Source organism: Squalius cephalus (genome assembly GCF_949319135.1).
Source record: "Squalius cephalus genome assembly, chromosome: 17".
NCBI lineage: Eukaryota > Metazoa > Chordata > Actinopteri > Cypriniformes > Leuciscidae > Squalius > Squalius cephalus.
In genome coordinates, this window is record NC_137138.1 from 21,854,639 (window position 1) to 21,863,074 (window position 8,436).

General features: G+C 44.7%; 1 pseudogene across 1 annotated transcript; it reads right to left on the reverse strand.

The window, feature by feature from the left end:
- Window positions 1–581: 581 nt before the first annotated feature.
- Window positions 582–1,532, reverse strand: LOC307174706 (olfactory receptor 8G17-like; annotated as a pseudogene). Its single transcript has one exon. The product of its transcript is annotated as an olfactory receptor 8G17-like (transcript).
- Between the last annotated feature and the right edge of the window lie 6,904 nt (window positions 1,533–8,436).

Below are 8,436 nucleotides of genomic sequence, written 5' to 3' on the forward strand. Positions count from 1 at the left end.
ATCACCCAACATGGACTGCAACTCGGAGCGAAATATTTCGGCCAGATCTTTGCGCAACGAAGTTAGTATCTCCGTTTTAAGGGCATGTGTATCGTCTGAAGTTGTCCCGAGCTCAGTGCCCGCCTCCGGGCTGTCTGAGTCCTGCTCTGCCGTGGATGCACTAGCGGTAGGCCGCTGTCCCGATGCACGCGCGTGACTACCTTTACTGCCTTTAGTTTTCATTTTTGTAGCAAGAGATGAAATAACATACAACACCCCTAACAAATGATACGCGTAAACACAAAGTATTAAATTGAAATGTGCGTAAGAGATGAAATATGCAAGAATTCCGCAGGAGCTACCGCGATCACGACTCACTCCATAGTCTACCTAACCGGAAGTCCATCTTTTTATACCAGGCTGATTAAAAGTTATCAAAGCGTTTTGGGGGTGTTCATGATTATTAATCATGATTATTTTGTGGAGAAAAAGTATGGGCTAAATCATTTTCACAGTAGCACTTTTACAATATTATTGATATTCTCATTTTCATCCAGAGAAAATGGCATTTTACAATGGATTTTTTTTTCTTTACAATTAATTTACTTTAGATGAACTTTATTTCTGTACCAAAACTTTACAAACTTTTGTCTTATTTCTTTGGTTTGTAGACCATATACTAAAGGATTTAGTCCTGGTGGTACAATGTGAAACATTATATTAGCTAATTTCCTGCTGTCAGAGTATTCTGGAAAACGATGGAGAAAAATCACAGTGGCACAAGAAACAAACATTATGATATAAACAGCTATATGAGTACTACATGTTTTTATGGCTTTGGTGTTGAGTGCTTTGTTTTTGCTGGTTATGCATACAGAAGCAATCTTGGTATATATTATAAACACTGATCCAAGTGAGAAGATAAAGACAATAACAGTATAAATTATTCCAAACACATTATTTATGACCACATTTTCACAGGACAGTTTAAACAGTGAAGCATTGTCACAGAAAGGGTTTTCAATGTTAGACCTGCAGCGAGAAAGGCGTATAGTGAGACCTAACATAATAGACACCATGAATATTGACAGCCCCCAGGCTGATGCTGATAGTTTAATAACCATTTTATTGGCCATTATAGTTGTGTATTGCAATGGATTACATATAGCCACATATCTGTCAAAGGCCATGATCATCAGCACATAATGGCATGCTGCTGCAAATATGTGCCCAAAATATGCTTCAACAACACACCCCACATATGTAATGTAACGCTCTGAGGCTTCCCTTAAAATGTCCTGCAATAAGCGTGGCAAGATGACAGAGGTCCCTAGTCCCTAATCATTCACTGGAAGGTTACAGAACAGAAAATGCATAGGATGATGTAGATTCTTCTCAGTTGAGATCAGGATTATAAGTCCAATGTTACATCCCATTGAGAATATATAAACCAAGAGAATCAGGATGAAAATAGGATAGGAAGACTGAGGTGTAACTTTCAGTCCCTCCACGAGGATAATGCTGTTTGTGAATGTCAGGTTGTCCATTGGCTGCTCAAAACCTGCAAACAGCATCACACAGACCTGTCATCGTCATTAATAGCATACAATTGTTCCCTGCTATATGCAATGATGAATATACAAAAAAATATGTTGTTGCAAACAGTAAAATCTAATTATAACATATTTCCATATGTAAGACTATATATTATTTGTAAATCACATTGTTTGCTGTCTGATCAGTTTTCATGGTTTATATTAAATGGCACCCCTTTAAAATCACACAATCAATCATAGTAACACAATCACTAGTAAATTTAAAATCAAAGAACCTGCAGTCTGTTGTTGCTATAAATTAATACCAATATAGTTGATTATGTTAACAGATTGCTTCAAGTTGTCAAGTTAACTAATTAGCAGTCAACATAGTATTTAGGGTTACATGAATAATTACTTACTTTTTTCTGAAGAATACTTACGAGCCTTTGCCTTTAAATATGCGGTTCAATGTGACTGTCACGAATCAGACCTCTGTGGCTCTCTCTGATGGCCACCGGAGGGCACCCTCACCTGAGTATTGACTTTCCCGGACTCCATTTCCCATGCACCCCGTACAGAGACTAACCACCTGCACAGGTGTTTTCCATTATCTGCTCTACTTAAGCAGCATTCACACTCATACTGATTGCGAAGTCTTGTTTTTGCCCTGGCTGACATTTCTAAGCATTTACCTGGATATTCTGTGACTCTTCTGTGTATGACCTTGGATTGTTTGACTTCTGTTGATTCTCTGCCGCCTGCCCTTGTGACCTTGCTCTCTGGAACTTTGACTGCTTTGCTGCCTGCCCTGACTCTTGCCCGGTATCGTTTACGTTTCTGCTCTGCCTCTGATATTCCTGCCACTGTTGTTTTGAACACTGCCTGTTTGACTCTGATCTTGATTATTAAAGTGTATCTGCAAATGGATCCACATGCTTCTGACCCCTCATTACAGAAGACTTCGCCACTTATGGATCCAGCAGCCGTGTATCATCTCACCTCTGAGGTTTCAGCTCAGGCTACCGTGTTAGCGTCACACCAACAACAACTCCAACGCCTTACGTCTGTCACGGAGGAGCTGGTTAAGACTCTGCAAGCACTTCAGTTAACCATACCACCGCCAACCACACCACCGCCAAACCCACCAGTACCTGATCCTCAGCCCATCAGCCCTAATATGAACCCTCGACTATCTTTACCGGAGAAATATGACGGCTCTCCAGATAAATGTAAGGGATTTCTGTTACAATGTTCTCTGTTTATGGATCAACAACCACTGTTATACACCATTGACAATAGCCGCGTATCATTTATCTGCTCCCTGTTAACTGGCCGAGCTTTAGCCTGGGCTACTGCAGTATGGGAGGGAGGTAGCATGGCATTTCCCTCATACGCCAACTTTCTTAAGCAGTTTCGAGAAGTATTTGAACACTCTGCTGGTGGCAAGGAGGCAGGTGAACAACTGCTCGCGCTCCGTCAAGGGAAAGACACGGCAGCTGACTACTCTCTCACTTTCCGCACACTCGCAGCCCAGACCGGTTGGGGTAACGATCCATTGAAGCTGCTATATCGCAAGGGCTTATCGCATGAGCTTCAAACTGAACTGGCTTGTCGCGATGAAGGAAGGACGCTGGAACAATTTATCGATCTAGCTATCCGCCTCGATAATCTATTGCGCTCACGACGTCCCTCACGACACTCTTCCATTCCACCATCTGCCTTCGCTTTCGCTCCAGAACCTGAACCCATGCAAGTGGGTGTTACTCATCTATCTACGGAGGAGAGGGAACGCAGAATGCGAAACCACCTCTGCCTATACTGCGGGCTATCCGGTCACCTGCGAGCCAGCTGTCCCACTCGGCCGCCTACCAAAGATACCACGGTGGTGAGTTCTACTAATAGTTTAAATGTACCCATCTCTCTGACCTGTATGAATGTCACGGTTGAAACAATGGCTTTAATCGACTCTGGGGCAGCAGGAAACTTCATTGATATTAACTTTGCTAATTTTCACAAACTTCCTCTCCTTCCATGTGGATCTCGGTTGGCAGTGGCGGCGCTAGACGGGCGCCCTTTGGGCACAGGACTGGTCAAGTGCACTACCCAGGACCTCATTCTTAAGGTTGGATCCCTCCACACCGAGCTCATTCGTCTCTTCGCCATTGACTCACCACAAAACCCGGTAATTCTCGGCCTACCCTGGCTGGAGAGACACAACCCTCATATTTCCTGGACCACTAAACAGATTCAACAATGGTCAGAACCCTGTCAAAGAGAATGCCTGCAGTTCCAACTTCATGTCACAACCCCTGAATCACCTTTGTCATCAGAAACCACGGTCATACCAGACCTTCCAGCAGAATATCAAGCTCTCTCTGAGGCGTTCAGCAAATCACGGGCCTGTCAACTGCCACCACATTGATCTAGTGATTGCGCCATCGATTTGCTTCCTGGAGCTATGCCGACGAGAGGCAGAGTATTTCCCCTATCACAACCTGAGTCTGAAGCTATGAAAGCATACATCGAGGAGGAGCTGGCCAAGGGCTTCATTAGACCCTCCACCTCTCCTGCATCAGCCGGGTTCTTCTTTGTCAAGAAGAAGGACGGGGGTCTACGACCTTGCATTGATTACCGAAGTCTCAACGATATCACAGTTAAATTCCGTTACCCACTGCCTCTGGTCCCAACCGCTCTGGAACAACTCCGTACTGCCAAGTACTTTACCAAACTCGACCTTCGCAGTGCCTACAATCTAATTCGCATCCGGGACGGAGACGAGTGGAAGACAGCTTTCTCAACGACCACAGGACACTATGAATATCTCGTTATGCCTTTCGGCCTGTCCAATAGTCCATCCGTCTTTCAAGCCTACATCAATGATGTGTTCCGCGACATGCTCAATCGCTGGGTTATAGTCTACATCGATGACATACTAATTTACTCAGACTCTCTGGAAACACACATTCAACACGTCCGGGCAGTTCTAAATCGTCTAATTGAACACCAACTGTATGCCAAGAAAGAGAAGTGTGAGTTCCATCAAACACGAGTGTCATTCCTGGGTTACATCATCAGCACCGACGGGGTCGCCATGGACAATAACAAGGTCCAATCAGTGCTGAACTGGCCTCAACCCACAACCGTGAAAGAACTGCAACGATTCCTGGGCTTTGCCAATTTCTACAGGCGGTTCATACGAAACTTCAGCACCATAGCAGCTCCGCTCACTTCGTTGCTCAGGGGAGGGAGACAGCGCTTAAACTGGTCGCCGTCAGCTCAGAACACTTTTCAACAACTCAAGGATCGCTTCACCACCGCTCCTATCCTTCATCACCCAGACCCAGATCAAGAATTCATAGTCGAGGTTGACGCTTCCAACACTAGCCCCGTTTACATGCACACTTTTTTGCTATTCTGATTGAGATCGTTCTGATTGACGGATTCCGGTTGACTGTTTACATGGGATGTTATCTAAACCGATCTGGTGTTTACATGTGCTGACGCTTTCAATCGAAGTCATTTTCTGACATGCGCACACAGCTTGTCTGCCGGATCTGGAAGCTCATTATTTCCACGTTTTCAATCCTGTCAAGATGGTGCATCACTTAATTGTCGCGTTTAGTTGTAGGCATGAGACGCGTTTCCACTGTCGGGCCAGTGCGAGCCATAAACGTGGCATTTTATTGTAATGTGTAGGCTATTGTTCTTTGTTAATTATTGTCTTGTTTTGTATTTGCATCAGTTTTTCATTCTCATACTCATATCACACTCATTATAGCATATAATTAAATATAGGCCATCATTATTGTAAAAAAAAAAAAAAAAAGAAGAAAAAAAGGAAGTTTTATCAGAAAACTGATCAGAAAGAAATCACTGGAAACAGCCTGATCGATCGCAAAACAAGAGCGACTGTTTGCTGGCATTTTTGTTGTTTAATTGAATATTTAAAACCCAAGAATAGATGTTTTACCACAGGTTTAATATAAAAATCGATACATTTATCATAATGAATTAATTTGTGTCAAAATTGCACATTAGTCACAGAAATAAAGTGGTTTACCATTTATGACGTTTGTGAACGTTTACAAAAGAAAGAGGACACAAAACTTATTCGCGTTTGTTTCTGTTTATTTGGTAGCCTAGTAACAGGACGTATTTACATCACATTTAGAAAGAATGTTCATTTCTACAAATATGCCACCAAAAATATGACCTGAGGAGCTTTAGCACTCTCTCCCAGAAGGATACAGTTATATTTTCAGTCAGAGAAAAAGAGGATAGTCCGAGACATAGGCTACTGAAAGATAAAATAAAAACAGGATTATGATTTGTCTGATTTCTTCAAGCGTATTTACCATGTTTACTATGGTAATGGTTAGCGTGCATAGTTTTTTGCATCGGGTATAAATATCCCTACCTTATTCGGTGATCAGAATCCACAACGGATCACAAACAGAAGGCATTATGTTAGCTGACAGAATTATCTGGCGCAAAACCAGGCATGCGCAGAAAGACGTACGCTCAAAGTAATCGGATCAGCTCGTTTACATGGTGTAATCTTTCGTTTGATCGGTTCATGAAAAGGTTTATTCCACCCCCTTCAATCCGACTGAAATTTCAATCGGTTTGAGCATTTTTATTCCGATTGAGGTGTTGACATGGAGCATTTTCATTCTGATTGGACTTGCACCTGGTTATAATCGGAATACAATGCTACATGTAAACGGGGCTATTGGCATTGGAGCTATCTTATCTCAACGTCAGGGCAGTCCTCCCAAGCTATTCCCATGTGCTTATTATTCACGCAAATTGAATTCCGCCGAGATCAACTATGACGTTGGGGACCGGGAGTTGTTGGCTATGAAGGCAGCCTTTGAGGAATGGCGACATTGGCTAGAGGGTGCCAAAGTTCCCTTCACTGTTCTCACCGATCACCGTAATCTAGAGTATATCCGCTCCGCCAGAAGACTCAATCCCCGGCAGGCACGATGGTCATTGTTCTTCTCACGCTTAGATTTTAAAGTCACCTATAGACCCGGGTCCAAGAACTGCAAAGCCGATGCACTGTCAAGACTACATGACTCTTCATCATCTCTGAGAAGTATCAATGAGACTATCATTCCATCAACACTAATCGTAGCTCCAGTCCAATGGGACATTCTCACTGAGATCACCGAGGCACAAATGAATGATCCCACTCCACCAAATTGTCCCAACGATCGAACTTATGTTCCTCATGATTTTCGCAAACGGGTCTTACATCTGGTACACGACTCCCCTAGCTCTGGTCACCCCGGGATTACAGCATCCCTTCAGCTGGTGTCTGAACGCTTCTGGTGGCCAACGCTACAGGCTGACACCATCGCATTCGTTCAACAATGTCCAACTTGCAATATGTCCAAATCATCTCACCAACGCCCTGCTGGGTTGTTACAGCCTCTGCCCGTTCCTCGACGCCCATGGTCTCATATTGCCATTGACTTTGTTACTGACCTCCCCAACTCCAGGAATTGTACAACCATTCTGACCGTGATCGACCGGTTCTCCAAGACTTGCCGACTCATACCCTTACCCAAACTACCAACAGCCTTCGAGACTGCAGAGGTGCTCTTAGAACAGGTCTTTCGATTCTATGGACTCCCCGAAGACATTGTTTCAGACCGGGGTCCGCAATTCACGTCACGAGTCTGGAAATCCTTTTGTCAACAACTCAACATCAACGTCAGTCTCACCTCAGGTTACCATCCACAATCCAACGGCCAGGTGGAGAGACTCAATCAAGAGATAACCCGTTTTCTAAGATCTTACTGCCATCAAAACCAAAACGATTGGAGTCGGTTCCTGATATGGGCCGAGTACGCCCAGAATTCGCTCCGCAAACCTTCAACCAATCTCACCCCATTCCAGTGTGTTCTCGGCTTCCAACCGCCCCTGTTTCCCTGGTCCGGAGAACCCTCTGAACTCCCTGCGGTCAACGACTGGCTAATCAGGAGTGAGAATACTTGGAATGCTGCTCATGTACATCTACAACGAGCTGTTCGACGAACTAAGGAACAAGCCGACCGTCGAAGAAGGGAGGAACCTGAATATACACCTGGACAATGGGTCTGGCTCTCCACTAGAGACTTACGACTCCGACTGCCAAGCAAGAAATTAAGTCCCAGGTACGTGGGTCCATTCGAAATACTCAGACAAATCACTCCTGTTTCATATCGTTTAGCTTTACCTGCCAATTATCGTATCTCACCCACCTTTCATGTTTCCCTGCTCAAGCCCGCCGGTGGTACCAGAGGAGAGAGGGACCAGGAGGAGGTCGCTGACGAGACAACCCCTCCCATCATTGTGGACGGCGAGGAGGCTTACCAGGTCAGAGAAATTCTGAATTCTCGACGTCGTGGACGAGTGTTGCAGTATCTGATCGATTGGGAAGGATATGGCCCAGAGGAAAGATCCTGGGTCAACGCCCATGACATCTTGGATCCCACACTTACCACTGAATTTCACCAAACTCATCCAGACAGACCTGCACCACGTGCTCGTGGACGACCTCAGCGTCGAAATGCTCCTCGCGTCCGGAGCCGCTCGCAGGGGAGGGGCTCTGTCACGAATCAGACCTCTGTGGCTCTCTCTGATGGCCACCGGAGGGCACCCTCACCTGAGTATTGACTTTCCCGGACTCCATTTCCCATGCACCCCGTACAGAGACTAATCACCTGCACAGGTGTTTTCCATTATCTGCTCTACTTAAGCAGCATTCACACTCATACTGATTGCGAAGTCTTGTTTTTGCCCTGGCTGACATTTCTAAGCATTTACCTGGATATTCTGTGACTCTTCTGTGTATGACCTTGGATTGTTTGACTTCTGTTGATTCTCTGCCGCCTGCCCTTGTGACCTTGCTCTCTGGAACTTTGACTGC